Here is a 15,951-nt window from a genome sequence, read left to right as displayed (position 1 = left end):
TTGGCAGATCCCACTGTGCCCCCTGCAGCAGGAGGCAGCGTGCTGCACAGGGGGCCCAGTGGTCCAGTACAAGCTGTGTATTGGGACCACATCCCAGACTGTTCGGGGGATGCAAGGTAATTAACTTGCAGTCTTGTTTGGTTTACTCCCATCTATCCTACCTCCTCATATACTCAGATGTCAAGATCTAGGCCTAGAACCACCTTTTTGTTTTCTGTTGGGACATTTGCAGGAGTGCGCAAGCCTGTGATGGAGCCAAATAATTACTCTGAAAGAATTGACTCCAAGTTCTGCACAAAACTCTCTGGCAAAGCTGAGAACAGTCATGTAAGCAGCAGGGCTTGCTGATGCAGAAGCTAGGGACATTGACTGGAGGAGTTGTGGCTATGCGAGAGAAGCAGAGGTGGGAAGGAAAAAAATTTGAGTGGGGCAGAAAAGCCAAGGGCACTGTCAGGATGAGTCTTGGGACACCTCCAGGGTGAGCTGAGTGCTGTAGCATTAGGTACTGCTTGGAGAAGGGGTTTGGATTTGTAATCAAAGAGGGCATTTCTCACTGTTTAGGCCCTGCTTTATTCGAGGCACTGGAACTTTTTATGTCCCTTTGCAAATAAGTAGACTTTCCTTAAAGAAATGAGATGGCCTCCAACTGGAACAAACAGCAAGACCTGCTTTTTCATCTAGTTGTCCTTGTTCAAGAGGGACTTGAATTAGTGAGTTATTGTTCAGTCAAGGTCATCAGCCTCTTGCATACCAGGGCCCCTGGTTTCATCTATTACCCACCTAATGTCCCAAGGTCCCGTGGCCAGCACTTGCCGCTGAAGCTGCCCTGGGTAATTGCCTGGATGGCTCGTGGGGTGCATCATTTGCAAGTGGCTGAGCAAATGTGTTGCAGGGAAAGGTTTGGAGACTGAATGGGAGCTGACAGTTTCCTTGGCACCCAAACCCGAAAGAAATCCCATTGCTTTGTCTCTAGCTTAGCAGAACTAAAGGGCAGCAAGGCAGAGAGTAGCTTTACGTTGCAGGTACCAAACATGCAGGGGTGGGAATGAGCTCGATCCATATGCAGATTTCTCTAACCAGATTTGAATCAAAATAGGCTATTTCACGAGAAAGGTCCACAAATCTTACCCTGTGAGCTGGAAATAGTAAACTGAATCCAGAGTTGTCTGCTTTGCCCTATGACAATGTGGCTCTGGGATGCAGTGAAATAAAATCTACCCCCTTGGGGTAAGAGTGGGAAGGAGGTGGGCAGGATGTGAGCAATTACCTAATACTCTGGTGAGGAAAGCTTGATCTGCATCAGAGGGCAGTGGGACCATTCCTAGATGTCTAACCTGGCATCTACCAGGCTGTTGCTGAAGGTACCGGCCAGGAAATTCTTCCCTGCCTCATTTGTAGGACTGAGGTGGGTGAGGAGAGATCTATTAGGGGAGGAGAGGCAGGGTGGGATCAGAGATGCACTGTAGGGTGTAAAGTGGTGCAAAGTGATCTGTATCTTTACAGTGGCCTTCCTAAGTGGCACCTGGCTGTCTTTGGGGTGCAGAGGGTTAAAGAGGCCAGGTGTGGGGGACATGAATCAGGATTAAAGTTCAAGATAAATGCTCAGGATTAAAGTTCACAGCAGCCAAAGAGGTCTGGAGAGCTGGAGCCTGCACTCCTGGAGTCTGTGGCTGCTGTCAGGCAGGAGACTGAAACAGCTGCGCTTCCTTTTTACACAGGGGAAATCTGGGTTTACCTGCATACTGGAGGTGACAGCAAAGAAAAAAAAAAAAAAAAAAAAAAGGTAAAGCAACGGTGGAGGGAAGAGGATTCAGCAGAGCCGTTGTTCAGTTCCTCTCTAAGTTCCCCTTAGTGGAGCTGTTTGGATCTTTTGCTGCTGTTGTGGTTGGCTCTTTCTCCTTATGCATTCATAGCAAGGACGTTGCTCCCTGCCAGGTTCTGCAGTGCCCTCCTGGCCGGGCAAGGGGCAACCACAGCTTGCTTGGTGGGTGGCACAGTTCAAAACTCTGGCCACGTTCTGAAAGGCAGGGAAGGCAACTGAGCACGTGATACTGTGTTATGGGGAAAGGAGGTTGGCTAGAAGAGGCAGAGGTTAAGAATGCAGCCCAGGGAACAGCAGGGGGAATGCTAAAATGTTTGTCCTGCACTCTGTAAATATAGCAGCTATGCCCAGATTTCAAACCTGGGTTAGCAACACTCATATGCACACAGTTTCATGGACAGCTTCTTTCTTTCTGCATCGCCTGCAGGGACAGTAACGTTGATGCTAAGCGGCAAACAGTGGGAGCTGTTCCAATATCAATAAGGATTTTGATGAGGGAACAAGTTTGTTTGCTTGGCTGCAAAGGCCTTGGAATCCAGTAAGTGGTACACAGTGACCCCATCTCCCTACCAAACAAGAAAATGTCTCTAACCAAATCCAGCCTTTCCAATATGAGGCAGGCTTTGCAGAGTCTCAAAAATCATGAGATTATTTAAGTCTTGAGACTCACAATTATATAAAAAAAAAAAATTAATTGCTTTCTGATTTTGGCACTTCATGGCCAATCATATTTCCAAGCTTTTCTCTACAACCAAAAGATGTGGAAACGGATCTTTTTAAAAAGAAAATGAGAAAACAAAACAAAACACTTCACTGAATCCATAACTCCAAGCACTTTAAGTATCGTGAAACCTATGGCAAAACTGGGGGAGCTAAAACTTGTGTAAAGCCAGTAAAGTGCTGATACAGTGTCCTCCCTGCAGTCTTATACAGACAAGACCGGCTGCTTGCACCAGTAGTTGGGGATGACGGCACTAAGCAAGGAGATAGGAAACCTGTGGGATGTTGCAGCTTACAGTTGCTGTGGGAGAGGAAGCAGGAATGTGTGCGGTTCTCTTCAGTCCTCAGGAGCAGGCACCTTCCAGCCTGGCACCACTCCAGCCGGAGGTAATGCCCCTACCGAGGAGCCCCCGCTGCCACGGAAAATGCAATTTCTGTAGTTTCCCTGCCCCAGATCCTCCCTCCTCAATTATGCAGACCGTGGCAATTTTTGTATGCACAAGGGTTGATCTGGCAGCCTCACTTGCATCCCTTGATTTTCCTCCAGCTGAGGTGCTGGAGGACCCCCGGTGCACAGCAGAGCTGGCCCTCCTGGCCCTGCCACGTTCCTCTTGTGGTTGGAGGCGATACTCCTGCTGTTCTGGGTACCCACCCGCCTTGTCTCAGGTCTCATGAGGGAGTTGAAACGCTCATTTTTGGCACCCCACATTCTGAAAGTTTTAGGCTGGTGGCTTCTCCTGAAATGTTTGAGACAAAAATACATTTCCTGTTTAGAAAGAGAGTGAAGATAAGCCCTAAAGTGCAGCCGCCTGCTCTGGCTACCTCAAGTATAAACAGCCTGCACAGCCGGGCGCTGCTTTTGTTTGTTCTAGTGGCTTTTTCTCTTTAAAGGTGCTTTAGACACAATTATACAAAGTCCATATTCTGGCAGCATCATTCCTGACTGGCACGAGAGGTCTGGGGCTGTCAGCTTTCCAGGAAAAAATCTTCCTGAAAGCCCTGAATGTCCACCATTAATTCCACCTTTGTTCTCAAGGCAACATCACTAAGCTCCACCAAAGTATGTTTCTACTTTGCATTTCTCTAACACTTTTCCACCTCGGTATCTGAGTGTTCTGTAAACAGTCACTCCTAACCAACCTGGGTGGGGTCCTGAGGACGGGTTTATTTTCTTCGGGTTTATTTTCTTCGCTTAAAGAGAGCGAAAGGTTCCCATTGTGAGTCAGCAGACAGCCTGCAATGAAGTTGAGGACTTGTGTTTTCTGTAATTAAGGACAAAATGGGCTTACAGCTACCTTTGGCCAATCTGGGGCTGTGGTGGCTTCCAGGGTAAATCAGAGCATCCATGAAATCCCTCTGTGTAGCAAGATTAAGATCTGTAGAGACGAGGATTGTGCATTCTGTCTGCGTAGCTGCAGCAGAGGAATCTAAACTGTCACAGCGCACCCAGGGTGAAGCTGAGGTGGTCTCCAGCTCTCTGGCTCCTTGTTTAATCTGCCACATGTGATGGTGCCTAACCCCGTCAATATTCTAGCCAATACCACAAGCTCCAGTTGGCCGGGTACATGAGATTTAGATAAAACCAGGGAAAATCTATGCTATGATCTAATCAGGCATGAGCAGCTGAGATGGCAGTTGGCTCTGTATTTCCCCCTTTTGATAAATTAATCTAGTTTGCAGATTCCCATGATAGCTCAATCCTGCAATGTTTTGAACCTTCTAGTCCTACTTCAGCAAAGATATTAAGTCCATTTATAAACCCAGGCTGGATCTACTAAAACCACTAGTATAAATAATGTCAGGCACTTATTGCCATGTTAGGTACACAATATATGGTCTAAATTTTTGGAGTTGCTGATCCCACAAAAGATCCCACTGCGTCCTTGCCAAAGTGTTTCTGAGAGCTAGGTCTGGGATCTTCAGTAGCTGTCAGCATGGAGCCCTGCGACGGGAAAATGTGTAAGGTGCTCTGAAATCCTTGGTTGGTTGATGGATGAGTTATGGAGCACGTAAGAAGGCTCAGGGAATGCCTAGTCCTTTGGTCTTGCTCAGTTGCGGGGAGCGTCGTCTGGCGGTTGTGAGATCTGTAAAACTAGTGGAAAGAAGGAGGACCTGAGCAGGGAGGAGTGGAAGTTCCACCAGGACGTGGCTGTGTTTTACTTCTGTGCCTTCTTTCCCTCTGGTAACGTTTATGAAATGACGTGGAAGGCCTCAGCTGAGGCCCTGTAGGCAAGCATCGGCACTCAAGCGCTGCATGGGTGTGCGAGTGGGTGAGAGGGAGTGGAGGGAAAAGCTGCCCTTGTGGCTGTCCCTTCTGTGTTGGGGACCATGAAACTTGAATTTGTGCTTGTTCACAGCTTTGTAAGTGTCATCCCTGATGTGTTGCCACCTTAGTTGCTCTTACATATGTCTCTGGCTGTAACACCAGTGCTTGTTCCTCCAGAGGGGAGTAATTTTTGTTTTGTTTTGCCTTTTTTTTATTTATTTATTTTTATTTAGCTACGCAGGACTAGTACCTTGCTACTAGCTTAGAAAAAAAAGCATTGCTTTGCCCCAGAGAATTTAACCATCATGAGCAGGAGGCAGTAAACGAAAGCGGTGGTGTTATGGAGAGAAAGGGGCAAAAATTGTGCAAAGAAAAAACATGTAGCAGAGCTCAGGTTTCCTTCTGTGCTCCTTGTACCGAGAACTAGTACAAGATGTAGAAGTTCAGCACAGAGATTGTCCTGTACAGCAGAAGCCAGGTGAGATGAAGGGGTGCTTTAAGCTAAGTGTGAAAATGCCCTGGTGAAGTGGGAGGAACTAGAGCTGTGTTCACCTGCAGCTAGAACCCACAAATGCTTTCCATGGAGGAGCAGAATATTGCATATATTCCATGTCTGGCTGGAATATAAAGAGATTATTGCAATAAAGATACATTTGAACCAACTCGAACCTTTATCAACAAGTTGCCAAGTGCTTGTCAGAGTGCATAAATACTGTTATCACTGCTTTATTAAAGGGCAAATGAGATGAGATGGGAAGGCTGAAATATTGGAGTAGCACCTAACTTTTATAGTGGCTCAATTTGAAGGGCATTGGTCATATGTGCTAGGAATTTAAGTGAAGCACGAATGAACTAGTATTTGATGTAGCAGAGTATCAGTTGTCCTAATCTGCTCAGTTAGCCATAGTTAAACCCACTTTCTGTCTGGTAAGTCTAGAAAATGTTATCTGCCTGTTAGCAATGCCAGTTCCCCTGACTCTGGTCCAGACCACCACTTCTGAACAAACCCTGTCTGTCTCCAGGAGATATTGGTTTTATGTATTGGTACGGAACTGTAAATGTTAATCTATCTCATGACTTTTGAGAGTAACAAGCAAGACTTTCTGTGACCTGCCCTGCCTCCTGTTGTTAGTATAGACAACACGTGGAGCTGCTGTTTTGCTCTCTGACTTGCAGAGCTTCGGAGAACTCCCGGCCCGTTGAATCAGTGCCAGCACACTGTGGCGATCGGTGAAACGAGCAGAGCCTCCTCTTAGTGACAGTCCGGGAGCATCCACCACCACAGCCTGCAATTTCTTTTGTAAAACCAGCTGCTTGTGCCTGAACCAAGATCACGCAGTGAGTCAGAGCTGGGAATAGAAGATAGGAAACTCAAGTTCATGCTGCTCGTCTAACCGCTGAGCCCTGCGATGCCGAGCTCCTCGAGCTCAGTGTAGGCACAGCATTTGTGAATCCACCTCAGGAGAGTCAACGCTCCAGTGCAAAAGAGGGGAGGGAGAAAAAAAAAAAAAAAAAAAAGGCAGCACTAATAGGTATTTAATTGCTTGTGAACTTCCCTGACTAGAAAACAGGGGCAGTTCTCCCCACCCAAATTTGGGCTCTGGCACTTTACCAACTTAGGTCATAGTGTAGCTCTTCAGTGTTTTCTGTTGGGTTTGTTTTGGGGCTTTTTAGTGAGTTCCTAGCTGCATCTGGAGTGCCAAATTTTTTTTTTCAGGAAACAGCAGTGTCATTTCTCCTTGTCAGCCACTCCAGTGAGTGAGTTCTCATCAGTTCAAGTGACAACAAATGCAGGTGCCTCTCTGCTTTTCCTATGTAGGGCGAGTTCTTTCAGCAAACTTTGGGAAGGAACAGCTGCTCACAGTGAAAACAAGACTATCCTGCTGATCCAAGCTGAAATGTGACATGGAAATGGGATTTTTGACCTTGAGAGGTACAAAGTTGCTCAAAGGAGGGAGCCAGTGAAGATTAAAAATAACTAGATCTTTCTAAAGCTTCTGCAACTAGTGGAGCTGGATCAATACATTGCAAAACAGAGGGCCAGATCTTTAAATAGTACAAACTAGTACAAGTCTTTTGATGACCTATTAACTGGAGAGCTGGCCTAAGCATTTGCAAACATTAATTTAAGAACAGCTGGTTTTGTCAACTGCATTCTTGTCTCAGTTTTCCTATCTTCTGCTCATGAGTGTTCACATAGAAAAAGACATTTGTTGATGCAGATGTTTAAGGAAGGCTGTTCCTTCTAAGGCTTCTTATCTCGAGGGCTGGATGTATGCATAAGAGCATTCATTTTTCCTCAACTCATGGTTCTGTTCAGCTATTGTTAGACCAATTAGGTGCTGGTATAATGTCTAGATCTCTTGGTATAAGCATATATATTCCGTCCGTGTCCCTCACATGCACACACGCCATGTGATTTTAAGCAGTCATCTACCATGAATAATGTCCAGGGGCCAGGTCACAAGCTTCCCATAGCATAGAATCCATTTGCATACAATCCCCGCAATTACAAGTAATGAATAGATTAGTAAAACCAAACACAACAAGAAACCATTCATGCTGTGGGTAATTCTCGAGCATAAAGAAACGGGGGGGGGGGGGAAGAAGCAGGGCTTTTTAAAAACGCGAGTTATTCGCCTTGAACGCCTCGTCCCCGCTGAATGACGGAGCCACGAGGCTGGTGGCCGCGGTGAGGGGCTGGGGGGGGGGGGGGGGGGGGCTCCTCGCTGCTCCGCGGGCCAGGGGCTGCTCTCCCCGGACGGGGGGGCGGCCCGGGGCGGCCGAGCCCCCCCCCCCCCCCCCCCCCGCTCCGCCCGCGGCAGCGCATGCTCCCTGCCGGGCCCCAACCTGCCCATTTAAACGGCGGCGGAGGCGCGGGCGCCGCACCGGGGCCGGGCTGAGCCCCGGCTGCCGCCGCCGAGGTACGGCTGGGAGCGGGGGGGGGGGGGGGGAGAGGGACAGGGACACGGACACGGACACGGACACGGACACGGACACGCACACACGGGCCGGCCCGTGGCTCCGCACCCCGCGGAGGGGTCGCGCCCAAGCCCGGGGGGGAGCCGGAGCCGGAGCCGCGGCGGGCGGGGATGCGGCTGCCGAAGTTTGCGGTGGCGGGAGCGGCTCCCCCGTCGGCCGGGGAGCGGGGGGGGGGGGGGGGAGCGGGGGCTGCCGTCCAGGCTCGGGGGGGTCCGAGCGACGCTTGTGCTTGCAGCCGGGAAGAGAAGAGCGCGGGTCCCGAGCGGGGACGGTCGCTCTGCTGGGAGGAGGGCGGTTGCAGACTCATCCCGGGTCCTGCTGATGCTCCCGGCGATCCGGCGCTGCCTTCGCGGTGGGAAAACGACAAACGAGGCGAAGCACCTGGCGCATCGGGGAGCGGAGCGAGAGCGGCCGCAGGTAGGGCTGCTCAGCACCGCGTCCTGCACCTCTCCACGCCTCCCATAGCTGTGTTCGTGCGTGGACGTGGCATGAGTTTTTTTCCTTACTTTTCATTGTTACAGAGACATCTGCTGTGACCAAGTTGGTTTTGAAGATTATCGAACGGGAAAAGAGTTTGGGAAGCGTGATGTGACCGTGGGCTTCCAGAAATCCTGAGGACTTGTGGGGACAGGTCAGTGAATCCTTCCAATCAAAGGAAGCCAGCACTTGACAAAGGGAAGTTTTCGTTGCACCTGATTGTAGGCTCTACTTAGATTTGCTGCCAGGTTAACCTGTCTTGCCCTTTCAGCTGTAGCAGGAGCTTGAGGAGGTTGTCTTCCTAAAAATGGTACCTAAACATCATAACGTGGATATTCCATCGGTTACTGGCTTTGGCATGACTAGAGACTTCGGTGGTAAAATGCCTTAGTTGTTTACCATAAACATAAACTGAAACACTAATTTATCTTCCAGCAGGTGACAGCTTTAGGAGGAACATAAAAGAATCAGAATAAACTAATACTTCTACACTGGTGATGGCCAGACTTGGCGAGACACTTGATTTTATGCTTATGTTTAACCAAAAACAAAACAAAACAAAACAAAAAAAAAAAAAAAAAAAAGAAGGGAAATGTATCAGGAACCGCTTTTCTGGTCCTCATCTAGATCTGTCACACTCATGAGCAGTACAGAGAAAGTGGCCAGGCTCAAATCGTGTCCCATTCTGGCACTGTTCTTGTTCTAGATGTGGGTTCAAGAGAGCAGAGTTTCTATGTGTAACATGAGAATAACTAGAAATTTATAAAAATAGAGCATGAGTAAGAACTTCAAAAGTACCCAAATGACCTGGGCATTGAAGTCATGCAGGCACTCCTGAAAAACATGTACCAGCCTTTAAATGTTTTCTATTATTCACCCTACCTGCAATTTTCTCTTTTTTTTTTTTTTTTTTTTTTTTTTTTTTTTTTTAAATGGGTGATGCTACCTGGACTTTCTTGCATCATCCATAGCTAGTACCCTTCTACTCGGTGGGGAGTGGCTGTGGTGGCAAAGCCAGGAAGGCCAGATTCCCAGCCCCGTGCTTGGATTCCAGGCAGTGCCTTAAACTCTGGAACTTAACTACCACAACGTATCATGGAAACCAAGAGTGCTTGGCTTATGGGATTTGAAAAAAGGATTAGAAATTTGATATGGATAACAAAAAACTCCAGAATTAATAGCAAATTAAATGAGAGCTTTACAGGGATACAAATCCCCGTATTTCAGGGCATAACCCAATTTTAGGATTTAGTAGGAAACTTCTCCTTGTAGGGAGGTTTTTCTTGCACTGTCTGCTGGTGGGTATGTTCCCCTACAGCTTGTTACGTAGCCTGTGCTGTGTCATCTGTGAGAGCATCTTGTCTTCTTGAAGGGGTTCCAGTTAGAATACCTGAATGTCAAGGTGTTTCCCAACATTCAGCTGTTGCTAGAAGGCACAAGGCACATGGCTTTGTGTAGAAGCTGCCTAGAGATAACAGCAACATTATCTGTGAACAGCACAGTAGTCTTACCGACTCTAAGGTTATCATCACTGTGATGGAAGAGAGTAATAGTAGGTTCTGCAGTGTGCACCGGACACCTCCACTGGTAGCATCTTTTTGAAGGTACGCAGTCAATTTTTGTTGGCAGTGAGAAATGCTATACCCATAGTGTGAGAAGCTGAAATCACTGGACTGATCACCGAGTTAGAAAATACAGCATTTAGTCAGCTTTATCTTTGCCAGAGTCCCTAGAAAATACGGATGTCTAGCGTAAACTCTTGCTAACCTTTTCCCCAAACTGTTTGTTTCGCTGGAGCACTCAAGTCGCAGTGTTGGGGGGGAGGGGTGGGTTGGTGTTTTTGTTTTTTCTCTTAGTTACACATCTCTGTTCTTTGACTGAAGCCTCCATATGAAGTTTACGGTTATGGCTAGACTCTTGTGGCTGATGGCATTGTGAGTGCATGCTCTTAAAAAAAAAAAAGGTAAACTTAGACACCCAGTTTTGTAATGAAGCTGCTAGTAGAAGCATTGTGCAGAATATGGACCAAAAAAGGTGGTCCTAAAAGCATCAAATCCATTGTATGATGAAGCAACAGGGCAAAAACTACTCTTCCAACATAACTGTGTGGGTGTCCTCGTGTGTCTTTTTGCAAAGCCTCTCTGGAAATAGTAGCCTGTCTGCAGCGTGCCTGCATCACTCTGAAAATCTTAACCCAGAGCCTTTTGTGTTGGATCCCCACAAAGCTCTGAGGGTTTGCAAATTACTTCTGAGGAATGTACAAAAGCAAAGGAAGACAATCATCAGTGCTCCGTAAAAGTAGTCTTTAGACGTGGTATTTCTAATCTATTGGATTATATTAGTCTCAATCTCTGGCTTCCATAGTTTCACACTGACAGAAAACAGTGTGAAAAGTTATGCCTGTGGCAGTTTCCTGACTACTCCCTTTCTAAGGAGTACTGCAGGCGGTGATGTGGCAGCGAACTTCAGAGTACTGCTGGGTTTGTGTATCCTTCCCTGGACACGACAAGCAGTTGGTTTGATTCAAGATGCCTATTAGTCTGTCAGGCCCAGTACCAGGCTAGACCAGTGCTTAAATGACGTGAAAAAACACATCGTGGATGTGGCAAAGTAATTTGCTGATGGCCTCTCTTTCTCGCTGACTATATATTCTCAGGCAATTTAAACGTATTTCATACACAACAATGGATATGGTACTAATGCACTCCTCTGACTTTAGTCTCTTCAGAGATCTATACCGCTTTGTCACAGTGGGGTTTGTAGAGCTTTTCAGACAAGCTGTAAGCGGTGTGAGTAACATCTGTTTGTGTTTTATCCCCCACCTTTCTCTGTGTTGGAGCAGTTCATCCAAGGAGTGTCTTGTTTTGGTAGTTGACTGTTTTGGATTCTCTTTAATGTGTGTGTTGCTATCTCCTTATCTTGGCTAAGGCAACATGAAAGCGAAACACTTGACCCATTGGGTGAAAGTTGTGGAGGTTTGTGATGGATTCAGGTCTACGAGGGAGCAGAAGCAAAAAGACCAGAGGGACGGGAGGAGAGCAGCTGCAGGTAGTGCTAGGGGTGACCAGGCAATAATAGTTGTAAAGCCTTGTACCTCAGGAGAAGTAAGTATGGATGGAGAGAAGTAAGATGGTATGGAAAGGGGTATGCAGAAACAAGAGTTATATCTGGCGAATCTCCGTTCACATCTGCTGCTGCAAATAATTCCATCATATGATCGTGACCCGTGACTTCTGCAGGAGGTGGGTGGCAATCAGCATTAAGACAGCTACTTTTAACTAAAACTGACCCTAGACAGCCAACCTGTGGAGTTTTGTGACCCCTCAGCCGTGCAGTTAAACTCATGATCAGGGTTGTGCTATGAGTGGAGCAAGGGAGTCATGAGAAGCTTGTGAGCAGCTGTCAACTATTTTCAGTGTTTACTTGATTTCTGAATACTTGATATCAGACATCAAAGCTATCCATGTGAAAACAGGAACCCTAGGGCTCAGCTAAGACAGGCGACAGAGACCCTCATGGAGAAATCCTTGGTTTTAAAAAATGGGGAAACTTTAAAACAGCCTCTGCAAGGTAGTCAAGCCATATATGTGCTAATAGAAGACTGCCTGTAAACATGGATCTGCATAGCCTAAAGGAAATCTTGCACTCACCACAAACAAAAGAATAGGAAGACAGTAAACCAAAGGATTAATTTTGTAGTTCTGTGTCCTGGTGCTTGTATTGTTCAGTCAAATCACATCTAAGACTAACAATATGTTGAATCCATGTAGCACTTAAAACCTGTTCTATTTCTTGTGCTGCTGTTGCTCTTCACAGCTGTAAGAATCTGAGCCTGATCTTGTATTACAGAACAGCAGAAAGCTGATGTGTCCACCAACTAAGCTATCGAATTGCTTGTTCAAAAAACATAACTAAGTGGAACTACAAAGTCACCATTTTATTATTATTTGTATGCATGCTGTTCCTTGGAGGTCCTTAAATTTGTGCCCTTCCTCCTTGTTTTCATATCCTAAAATGTCAGTTCCTCTTGCAGTTGAAAAATATTTGTTTAACATTTTGCCAGCCTGCAGAAGAGGAGAAACAGACCCCCATGAATATTGTCTGGCAAAATAGGAAATGTAATGTAGGAATGTGGTCCGAATGGCTTCTTTGTCTCAGTGCTGGAGGGCGGCTGGAACACACACAGCAATAAGCAGGTGCTTGATTTGCAGCTCTGAACAGTTTTTCTTTCTCCATGTACATGTGCTAAAAGAAACTGCCGTTAGTCCAGCTCTCGAGGACCTGGCCCTGTCTTATATCCGGGGAAACCTTGTTTGAGTAACACATGAAATCAGCTCTGTCCATTTAAGAAAGAACCAGCTTCTGGTGACTTGCAGATGAATTCTCATAATTGCCAGGTTTTGAATACTCAGAAGGTGTAAGGATGGCCTCTGGCAAAACAGTGAGGTTTGTTTGAGAACATAAAACTATGACAGACATTGGGTTTGGTTTGTGAGGTCTAAGGTTGTTCTCTTCAGTCAAGGGAGCAGATTTCTTTCCACCTTTATTTTGTTGGAAGCTGAAATTCTCTATGGTGGTTTGTCTCCAGGAGCTAGGACTTAAAGAAAAACGCAAATATAATGAGTGCAGTGACTCAAATCCATGCTAGTTGTCAGCACTCAAAATACATTAATGTTCTTGCAGAGCAGGCTAGAGCCAACTTCAGGAATTATGTGTATATAGTTGTGGATAACATCTAAATCTTGCTTTAGATTTATGGGTTAGGACTTTGGTGAAATGGTGCATGCAATAATATCCGTGGATTGTACTTTCTTTACCAAACATCAGGAGTGATTCCTGCTGGCATCTGACCTGCTACATCAAAGAAACTGAGGTGGTGATTAAACCTCAAATCTAACACTTTTCTGCCATCTCCCAATTGCCTGCTTCTATTTTAGCAGCAATGGGCAGAACTGGCTCTTCAGTGGATGTAAGCGTACTCACTCAGTTCTCTCTGCACAGAGACCAAAAGCTTCTACACTACTCTGGAACCTGTGTACGAGTTCCGTGCTGGTGATTTAATGATTTTTCCATCAGCAGCGTTCTTTCTGGAGATGTTGGGCTGTGTTCTGCCTCTGGAGAAACATCTGCCACTGACCCAGGATGTTAGGCTGCTCTCTTTCCCCTCTGCCCAGGGCTGCAGTGACACTTCTGTTGGGATCTTCTGTTTGGAGAGGGGATACCCGAGACCTGAGCTGATGCTGCTGTTGCTGGCTGTCCTCTGTTAGTGCTCTCCCTGCCTGGGTGGTGTATTGGTTACTGCTGTGCCACCTTGGTCTGAGTTCTGGAAAAAAATCCCCCCTTTGCTTAGGGCTGTGCAAACAGAAGAAAGGGTTGTTCTGGTCACAGAGAGAGCTTCCTTGTAGGTCTGTGGTGAGAGGCAGTTCGTAAATACAAAGAGAAGGAGCACAAAGGAGCAATGAGATGACAGTGGCTTTCCAGGGCAGCAGTCTGTGCGTACCAGGTCCTGGCTCTTGGCGTGACAGCGGCGGGCTTTGTGCGGGCACTGTTGCTGTTGGACTCCAGAGGTGCGTTTGGGAATGTTTGTGACAAACGACTCCTGTGTGCGAGGGGCGGTGGGAGCAGCTGGAGCAATGCTAGAACAAAAGGCTGCTGTGCTGCAGCCAAGGCCGACTGAGCAATTAATGGGCCTGGAAGGGTGGCTTTCCGTGAGAATTGACTAAAGCTAGGTTTAGGAGAGTGCCTAAACGTAGTCTGGAAGAGGGGTCTGACCATGCATATAAAAAGGAGAGCACAGGAATTACGCAGGGGATGACTGGAGGGAGGGAGGGAAGGAAGGAAGGATGCTTCCCAGCTATTAAATCTCTTTAGCCTGTGGATATTGTTTCAGGGGAAATTCTTGCAACCTCAGTGCTCAAGATCCATCCATCCAGACTGGACAAATCACTGGAGAATGTGCTGTTGGGAGCAGTCCTGCAGCAGCCCCGGGGAAGATGATTCAACAGGGCCTCTTTCATCTTTGATTTCTGTGAACACAGTCTACATTTGTGCTGCCCCCAGATACTCCCATTCATCACTGTCTGTGGCCAATGTTGATAGCAGCGTATAAGCCTTTTGGGCAGGAGCAGGGAATGCTAGCTATCCCCTCTGCTAAGAGAAGACTGTAAGTGAGGCTAGTTAGCACATGCCGATGCGCAGCAGAACGGCCCGGCGCGGTGCTGGTGATAAGCCCTTTCCCAGTTCTTACTGGGCAAAGCCAGCACTGTGCCTGCCCGAGGTGCCCTGGCTGTTTGCCCAAGGCAGCCCAGAGCGTGTTGCGGAAATATCAGAGGTCTTTCTGCTTCATTTGTAGCTCGCTGAACTTTACTCCAGTAAATATGGGCGAGAGAGAGGCCAGCCATGGAGAGAAAATCCTGCTTCTACTCAGAGTCTGAAATGCACAAACTTTCATTTATCTTTTGCCATTACAGCAGACTTTTTCAGCAAGTGCTAAGTAACTTCGATGCTCAGACCACCCTCCTGCCTGTCCGCAGTGATAGATGCAGTTTGTACTCTGTATCAGAGCAAGCAACTAACCATGTGCCACATAAGGCCTGAGCACCCCTGCTCAGTGGGCTCTGCAAAATCCAGGGAGCTTTGACCTTGAACTCCATGATCAGTTACTGAAAAGCTAATAATTTAGAGCTGATATTCTTTCCAGGGCTCAAAATGGAGGTTAGGTTCTTGTTTGTAAGGACAGACAGGGTGGGGAGTGAGGGGGGTGGTAAAAATGCCTTGCTCCATTCACCTCCAGTAAGAATGGCAGCTTTGAGCCTTGTCTTTTGAAAAGCGGAAAACTCCCCTTCCAGATACTTCGTGCTGCTGTGTGTTCTGTGTGAATGGCTACAGCTTAATGTTAAATCCTTGCATGTTTGGAGTCCGTAACACATTAGACTGATAGTGAGAATGGGGAAGGGAAAAGGCTTCTTAAGTTTCCCGTAAAGGTCTTCCAGTGAAACTTACCTGTCTTAAAAAATAAAATCTGATTGCTTCTTATCTTTGCAATTATCCAGACAATTTGAGGCAGAAGTAAAATCATAGAATCTCATGTTTTCCAACCCAGCCTTCATGACTGGTCTGTCATGATAAGGAAGAGGCTCTCTCTGCTCCAGCAGTGATCTGAGGGCCCTCATTAACACAGAGAAGTCGGTGTGCTGCAGGCAGAAGTCAGAGCTTGTGCAGTTTTTGCTCCTTCAGCCACATAAAACTGCTGTTCTTGTAAGAAAGATCTCAGGACTTTTCCCCTTAACGAACCTCAGAGAGATCCTGTTATTCCCTGCACACATGCTCTTCACCTGTCCCTTTGGCAGAGGGTGCTGGCCCGTGGCTGGTGGGACAGAAGGTGCCTTGCTGACAGTCGGGCACGTTGGCATAACCCCACCTCCCCTGGAGCCTGGAGGGCAGACCGGGAGCGGGTGGCTGGAGAGCCAGCAGCCAGGGTGGGAACGGTGACTCCGCCAGAGGGGCGGGCGGTGGTGACAGTGATATCTTACAGCAACTCCCAGCCCAAAGTATTTGGAGACTTTTGCTTTATTCCCTCCCCCTTTGAATGCTTCCACCATGGGTGGCTGCCTGTTCCACATCCGTTCTTGCACCGGCTCTGAGACGACCAGTTGCACGATCTCCGCTCAGAGCAGGGGGGTAA

The 15,951-nt window shown here is 47.3% G+C and overlaps 1 protein-coding gene across 2 annotated transcripts in view; it reads left to right on the top strand.

Annotated features, from left to right (window-relative positions):
• Nucleotides 1–7,439: 7,439 nt before the first annotated feature.
• Nucleotides 7,440–15,951, top strand: part of SLC45A3 (solute carrier family 45 member 3) — a 31,882-nt gene continuing 23,370 nt past the window's right edge. The window contains exons 1-3 of one of the 2 annotated variants that reach the window (XM_042800093.1): nt 7,440–7,500; nt 8,026–8,207; nt 8,312–8,421. The gene's annotated coding sequence lies outside the window, so the exon portion shown is untranslated. Of the gene's footprint in view, nt 7,501–7,654; nt 7,733–8,025; nt 8,208–8,311; nt 8,422–15,951 lie in introns of those variants that run through there. The other variant, XM_042800092.1, reaches the window with a different exon arrangement.

This window comes from Tyto alba, unplaced genomic scaffold (genome assembly GCF_018691265.1).
Source record: "Tyto alba isolate M040663 unplaced genomic scaffold, T.alba_DEE_v4.0 Super-Scaffold_30, whole genome shotgun sequence".
NCBI lineage: Eukaryota > Metazoa > Chordata > Aves > Strigiformes > Tytonidae > Tyto > Tyto alba.
This window is presented reverse-complemented; position numbering and strand designations above follow the sequence as displayed.